Below are 7,500 nucleotides of genomic sequence, written 5' to 3' on the forward strand. Positions count from 1 at the left end.
ACCTGGCATCAAGCTGCTGAAGGCTACAGTCCTCTGGCCCACAAAGTCCCGTCCGATGGGGTCATGGTCCCAGACGAGGAAACGCACCAGAGCCACCTCCGCCATGTGGAGGGTAAAGGACAGGTTCTCCTCCCACACAGGGTTAAAACCTGGACAACACACACCGTGTTAGAGTACACACATACACGCGTGTGCACACACACACCCACACTCACACACACACACCCACCCACACACACACACACACACACACACACACACACACACACACACACACACAACAGGATCTAACAAACTGAGAGACAAATACAACATTGATTCAAACTCCAAGTGTGTTTGGCCCAGTACTGCCCTGTTGCCTGTCATCTATGGTGTGTTTGGCCCAGTACTGCCCTGTTGCCTGCCATCTGTGGTGTGTTTAGCCCAGTACTGCCCTGTTGCCTGTCATCTATGGTGTGTTTATCCCAGTGCTGCCCTGTTGCCTGTCATCTATGGTGTGTTTGGCCCAGTGCTGCCTTGTTGCCTGTCATCTATGGTGTGTTTAGTCCAGTGCTGCCCTGTTGCCTGCCATCTGTGGTGTGTTTGGCCCAGTGCTGCCCTGTTGCATGCCATCTATGTTGAGTTTGGCACAGTACTGCCCTGTTGCCTGCCATCTATGGTGAGTTTGGCCAAGTACTGCCCTGTTGCCTGCCATCTATGGTGTGTTTGGCCCAGTGCTGCCCTGTTGCCTGCCATCTGTGGTGTGTTTGGCCCAGTGCTGCCCTGTTGCATGCCATCTATGGTGAGTTTGGCACAGTACTGCCCTGTTGCCTGCCATCTATGGTGAGTTTGGCCCAGTACTGCCCTGTTGCCTGCCATCTGTGGTGTGTTTATCCCAGTGCTGCCCTGTTGCCTGCCATCTATGGTGTGTTTGGTCCAGTACTGCCCTGTTGCCTGCCATCTATGGTGAGTTTGGCCCAGTACTGCCCTGTTGCCTGCCATCTGTGGTGTGTTTGGCCCAGTACTGCCCTGTTGCCTGCCATCTATGGTGTGTTTGGTCTAGTGCTGCCCTGTTGCCTGCCATCTGTGGTGTGTTTGGCCCAGTACTGCCCTGTTGCCTGCCATCTATGGTGTGTTTGGTCTAGTGCTGCCCTGTTGCCTGCCATCTGTGGTGTGTTTGGCCCAGTACTGCCCTGTTGCCTGCCATCTATGATGTGTTTGGCCCAGTGCTGCCATGCTGCCTGCCATCTGTGGTGTGTTTGGCCCAGTACTGCCCTGTTGCCTGCCATCTATGGTGTGTTTGGCCCAGTGCTGCCCTGTTGCCTGCCATCTATGGTGTGTTTGGCCCAATGCTGCCCTGTTGCCTGCCATCTGTGGTGTGTTTGGCCAAGTACTGCCCTGTTGCCTGCCATCTATGGTGTGTTTGGCCCAGTGCTGCCCTGTTGCCTGCCATCTGTTGTGTGTTTGGCCCAGTGCTGCCCTGTTGCCTGCCATCTGTGGTGTTTTTGGCCCAGTACTGCCCTGTTGCCTGAGTACTGCCCTGTTGCCTGCCATCTGTGGGTGTGTTTTGTGCCAAGTCTGCCTGTTGATTGCCATCTGTGGTTGTGTGTTTTGGTCCAGTACTGCCCTGTTGGCCTGCCATCTATGGTGTGTTTGGTCTAGTGCTGCCCTGTTGCATGCATCTATGGTGAGTTTGGTGCTCCAGTGCTGCCCCTGTTTGCCTGCCATCGATGGTGTGTTGGGCCCAGTACTGCCCGTGTTTGGCCTGCCATCTAGTGGTGATTTGGCCTCTATTACTGCCGGTTGCCTGGCCATCTGATGATGTTGTTGGCCAGAGTAGTCTGCCCTGTTGCCTGCCATCTGTGGTGTGTTTGGTCCAGTACTGCCCTGTTGATTGCCATCTGTGGTGTGTTTGGTCCAGTACTGCCCTGTTGCCTGCCATCTATGGTGATGTTTGGTCTAGTGCTGCCCCTGTTGCATGCCATCTATGGTGAGTTTCGGCCCAGTGCTGCCCTGTTGCCTGCCATCGATGTGTGTGTTTGGCCCAGTACTGCCCTGTTGCCTGCCATCTATGGTGAGTTTGGCCCAGTACTGCCCTGTTGCCTGCCATCTATGATGTGTTTGGCCCAGTGCTGCCATGCTGCCTGCCATCTATGGTGTGTTTGGCCCAGTACTGCCCTGTTGGCCTGCCATCTATGGTGAGTTTGGCCCAGTACTGCCCTGTTGCCTGCCATCTATGATGTGTTTGGCCAGTGCTGCCATGCTGCCTGCCATCTGTGGTGTGTTTGTCCAGTACTGCCCTGTTGCCTGTCCATCTATGGTGTGGTTGGCCCAGTCCTGCCTGTTGCCTGCCATCTGTGGTGTGTTTGGCCCAGTACTGCCCTGTTGCCTGCCATCTATGGTGTGTTTGGCCCAGTGCTGCCCTGTTGCCTGCCATCTATGGTGTGTTTGGCTCAGTACTGCCCTGTTGCCTGCCATCTATTTTTAGAACAGATGACTGGTACTGGGTGACAGGAGAGGTCAGGTGACAGTCACAATTACTCGGTCTAGGAATCAGCAGGGAGATGGAGGAGGGTTCAGCAGGGGGAGAGAGGAGGGTTCAGCAGGGGGAGAGAGGAGGGTTCAGTAGGGGGAGAATGGTTCAGCAGGGGAGAGAGGAGGGTTCAGCAGGGGGCAGAGAGGAGGGTTCAGCAGGGGGAGAGAGGAGGGTTCAGCAGGGGGAGAGAGGAGGGTTCAACAGGGGGAGAGAGGAGGGTTCAGCAGCGGGAGAGAGGAGGGTTCAGCAAGGGCAGAGAGTAGGGTTCAGCAGGGGGAGAGAGGAGAATTCAGCAGGGGGAGATATGGATGTTCAGTAGGGAGAGAGAGGAGGGTTCAGCAGGGTGAGATATGGGGGTTCAGCAGCAGGAGAGAGGAGGGTTCAGCAGGGGCAGAGAGGAGGGTTCAGCAGGGGGAGAGAGGAGGATTCAGCAGGGGGAGATATGGGGGTTCAGTAGGGGCAGAAGGGTTCAGCAGGGGCAGAGAGGAGGGTTCAGCAGGGGCAGAGAGGAAGGTTCAGTAGGGAGAGAGAGGAGGGTTCAGCAGGGGCAGAGAGGAGTGTTCAGCAGGGTGAGATATGGAGGTTCAGCAGCAGGAGAGGGGAGGGTTCAGCAGGGGCAGAGAGGAGGGTTCAGCAGGGGGAGAGAGGAGGTCTGCAGGGGGTGATATGGGGGTTCAGTAGGGGGAGAAGGGTTCAGCAGGGGCAGAGAGGAGGGTTCAACAGGGGGAGAAGGGTTCAGCAGGGGGAAGAGAGAGGGTTCAGCAGGGGAAGAGAGGAGGGTTCAGCAGGGGCAGAGAGGAGGGTTCAGCAGGGGGAGATATGGGGGTTCAATAGGGGAGAGAGGAGGGTTCAGCAGGGGCAGAGAGGAGGGTTCAGCAGGGGAAGAGAGGAGGGTTCAGCAGGGGCAGAGAGGAGGGTTCAGCAGGGGGAGATATGGGGGTTCAGTAGGGGGAGAGAGGAGGGTTCAGCAGGGCAGAGAGGAGGGTTCAGCAGGGGCAGAGAGGAGGGTTCAGCAGGGGGAGAGAGGAGGATTCAGCAGGGGGTGATATGGGGGTTCAGTAGGGGGAGAGAGGAGGGTTCAGCAGGAGGAGAGAGGAGGGTTCAGCAGGGGGAGAGAGGAGGGTTTCAGCAGGGGGAGAGAGGAGGGTTCAGCAGCGGGAGGGAGGAGGGTTCAGCAGGGGGAGAGAGGAGGGTTCAGCAGCGGAGAGAGGAGGGTTAAGCAGGGGGAGATATGGGGGTTCAGTAGGGAGAGAGGATGGTTCAGCAGGGGTAGAGAGGAGGGTTCAGTAGGGGGAGAGAGGATGGTTCAGCAGGGGTAGAGAGGAGGGTTCAGCAGGGGGAGAGAGGAGGGTTCAGCAGAGGGAGATATGGGGGTTCAGTAGGGGGAGAGAGGAGGGTTCAGCAGGGGCAGAGAGGAGGGTTCAGCAGAGGCAGAGAGGAGGGTTTCAGCAGGGGGAGATATGGGGTTTCAGTAGGGGGAGAGAGGAGGGTTCAGTAGGGGGGAGAGAGGAAGGGTTCAGAAGCGGGAGAGAGGAGGGTTAAGCAGGGGGAGATATGGGGGTTCAGTAGGGGGAGAGAGGAGGGTTCAGCAGGGGTAGAGAGGAGGGTTCAGCAGGGGGAGAGAGGAGGGTTCAGCAGGGAGAGAGAGGAGGGTTCAGCAGGGGCAGAGAGGAGGGTTCAGCAAGGGGAGAGAGGAGGATTCAGCAGGGGGAGATATGGGGTTTCAGTAGGGGGAGAGAGGAGGATTCAGCAGGGGCAGAGAGGAGGGTTCAGCAGTGGGAGATATTGGGGTTCAGTAGAGGGAGAGAGGAGGGTTCAGCAGGGAGAGAGAGGAGGGTTCAGCAGGGGCAGAGAGGAGGGTTCAGCAAGGGGAGAGAGGAGGATTCAGCAGGGGGAGATATGGGGGTTCAGTAGGAGCAGAGAGGAGGGTTCAGCAGGGGGAGATATGGGGGTTCAGTAGGGAGAGAGAGGAGGGTTCAGCAGGGGCAGAGAGGAGGGTTTAGCAGGGGGATATATGTGGGTTCAGTAGGGGAAGAGGGGAGGGTTCAGCGGGGATAGAGAGGAGGGTTCAGCAGAGGGAGAGAGTAGGATTCAGCAGGGGGAGATATGGGGGTTCAGTAGGGGCAGAGAGGAGGGTTCAGCAGGGGGAGATATGGGGGTTCAGTAGGGAGAGAGAGGAGGGTTCAGCAGGGGCAGAGAGGAGGGTTTAGCAGGGGGAGATATGGGAGTTCAGTAGGGGGAGAGAGGAGGGTTCAGCAGGGGCATAGAGGAGGGTTCAGCAGGGGCAGAGAGGAGGGTTCAGCAGGGGGAGAGATGAGGGTTCAGCAGAGGGAGATATGGGGGTTCAGTAGGGGGAGAGAGGAGGGTTCAGCAGGGGTAGAGAGGAGGGTTCAGCAGGGGGAGAGAGGAGGGTTCAGCAGCGGGAGAGAGGAGGGTTAAGCAGGGGGTGATATGGGGGTTCAGTAGGGGCAGAGAGGAGGGTTCAGCATGGGGAGAGAGGAGGGTTCAGCAGGGGGAGAGAGGAGGGTTCAGCAGAGGGAGATATGGGGGTTCAGTAGGGGGAGAGAGGAGGGTTCAGCAGGGGGAGATATGGGGGTTCAGTAGGGGGAGAGAGGAGGGTTCAGCAGGGGCATAGAGGAGGGTTCAGCAGGGGCAGAGAGGAGGGTTCAGCAGGGGGAGAGATGAGGGTTCAGCAGAGGGAGATATGGGGGTTCAGTAGGGGGAGAGAGGAGGGTTCAGCAGGGGTAGAGAGGAGGGTTCAGCAGGGGGAGAGAGGAGGGTTCAGCAGCGGGAGAGAGGAGGGTTAAGCAGGGGGTGATATGGGGGTTCAGTAGGGGCAGAGAGGAGGGTTCAGCATGGGGAGAGAGGAGGGTTCAGCAGGGGGAGAGAGGAGGGTTCAGCAGAGGGAGATATGGGGGTTCAGTAGGGGGAGAGAGGAGGGTTCAGCAGGGGGAGATATGGGGGTTCAGTAGGGGGAGAGAGGAGGGTTCAGCAGGGGGAGAGAGGAGGGTTCAGCAGGGGCAGAGAGGAGGGTTCAGCAGTGGGAGATATGGGGGTTCAGTAGAGGGAGAGAGGAGGGTTCAGCAGGGAGAGAGAGGAGGGTTCAGCAGGGGCAGAGAGGAGGGTTCAGCAGGGGGAGAGAGGAGGATTCAGCAGGGGGAGATATGGGGGTTCAGTAGGGACAGAGAGGAGGGTTCAGCAGGGGGAGATATGGGGGTTCAGTAGGGAGAGAGGAGGGTTAAGCAGGGGGAGATATGGGGGTTCAGTAGGGGGAGAGAGGAGGGTTCAGCAGGGGTAGAGAGGAGGGTTTAGCAGGGGGAGATATGGGGGTTCAGTAGGGGAAGAGGGGAAGAGGGGAGGGTTCAGCAGGGGCAGAGAGGAGGGTTCAGCAGAGGGAGAGAGGAGGGTTCAGCAGGGGGAGAGATGAGGGTTCAGCAGAGGGAGATATGGGGGTTCAGTAGGGGGAGAGAGGAGGGTTCAGCAGGGGGAGATATGGGGGTTCAGTAGAGGGAGAGAGGAGGGTTCAGCAGGGAGAGAGAGGAGGGTTCAGCAGCGGGAGAGAGGAGGGTTAAGCAGGGGGTGATATGGGGGTTCAGTAGGGGCAGAGAGGAGGGTTCAGCATGGGGAGAGAGGAGGGTTCAGCAGCGGGAGAGAGGAGGGTTAAGCAGGGGGAGATATGGGGGTTCAGTAGGGGGAGAGAGGAGGGTTCAGCAGGGGTAGAGAGGAGGGTTAAGCAGGGGGATATATGGGGGTTCAGTAGGGGGAGAGGGGAGGGTTCAGTAGGGAGAGAGAGGAGGGTTCAGCAGCGAGAGAGAGGAGGGTTAAGCAGGGGGAGATATGGGGGTTCAGTAGGGGGAGAGAGGAGGGTTCAGCAGGGGTAGAGAGGAGGGTTCAGCAGGGGGAGAGAGGAGGGTTCAGCAGAGGGAGATATGGGGGTTCAGTAGGGGGAGAGAGGAGGGTTCAGCAGGGGCAGAGTGGAGGGTTCAGCAGTGGGAGATATTGGGGTTCAGTAGAGGGAGAGAGGAGGGTTCAGCAGGGAGAGAGAGGAGGGTTCAGCAGGGGCAGAGAGGCGGGTTCAGCAGGGGGAGAGAGGAGGATTCAGCAGGGGGAGATATGGGGGTTCAGTAGGGGCAGAGAGGAGGGTTCAGCAGGGGGAGATATGGGGGTTCAGTAGGGAGAGAGAGGAGGGTTCAGCAGGGGCAGAGAGGAGGGTTAAGCAGGGGGTGATATGGGGGTTCAGTAGGGGCAGAGAGGAGGGTTCAGCATGGGGAGAGAGGAGGGTTCAGCAGGGGGAGAGAGGAGGGTTCAGCAGAGGGAGATATGGGGGTTCAGTAGGGGGAGAGAGGAGGGTTCAGCAGGGGGAGATATGGGGGTTCAGTAGGGGGAGAGAGGAGGGTTCAGCAGGGGGAGAGAGGAGGGTTCAGCAGGGGCAGAGAGGAGGGTTCAGCAGTGGGAGATATGGGGGTTCAGTAGAGGGAGAGAGGAGGGTTCAGCAGGGAGAGAGAGGAGGGTTCAGCAGGGGCAGAGAGGAGGGTTCAGCAGGGGGAGAGAGGAGGATTCAGCAGGGGGAGATATGGGGGTTCAGTAGGGACAGAGAGGAGGGTTCAGCAGGGGGAGATATGGGGGTTCAGTAGGGAGAGAGGAGGGTTAAGCAGGGGGAGATATGGGGGTTCAGTAGGGGGAGAGAGGAGGGTTCAGCAGGGGTAGAGAGGAGGGTTTAGCAGGGGGAGATATGGGGGTTCAGTAGGGGAAGAGGGGAAGAGGGGAGGGTTCAGCAGGGGCAGAGAGGAGGGTTCAGCAGAGGGAGAGAGGAGGGTTCAGCAGGGGGAGAGATGAGGGTTCAGCAGAGGGAGATATGGGGGTTCAGTAGGGGGAGAGAGGAGGGTTCAGCAGGGGGAGATATGGGGGTTCAGTAGAGGGAGAGAGGAGGGTTCAGCAGGGAGAGAGAGGAGGGTTCAGCAGCGGGAGAGAGGAGGGTTAAGCAG

At 58.7% G+C, this 7,500-nt stretch overlaps 1 pseudogene across 1 annotated transcript in view; it reads right to left on the reverse strand.

The window, feature by feature from the left end:
- Positions 1–3: 3 nt before the first annotated feature.
- The window catches only part of LOC311121972 (1-phosphatidylinositol 4,5-bisphosphate phosphodiesterase eta-1-like), a 13,841-nt pseudogene continuing 6,344 nt past the window's right edge, over positions 4–7,500 (reverse strand). The window contains exon 8 of the transcript in view: positions 4–149. The product of the transcript in view is annotated as a 1-phosphatidylinositol 4,5-bisphosphate phosphodiesterase eta-1-like (transcript). The remainder of the gene's footprint in view (positions 150–7,500) is intronic.

The sequence above is a fragment of the Coregonus lavaretus genome (assembly GCF_964263955.1).
Source record: "Coregonus lavaretus genome assembly, contig: HAP1_SCAFFOLD_9532, whole genome shotgun sequence".
Lineage (NCBI taxonomy): Eukaryota > Metazoa > Chordata > Actinopteri > Salmoniformes > Salmonidae > Coregonus > Coregonus lavaretus.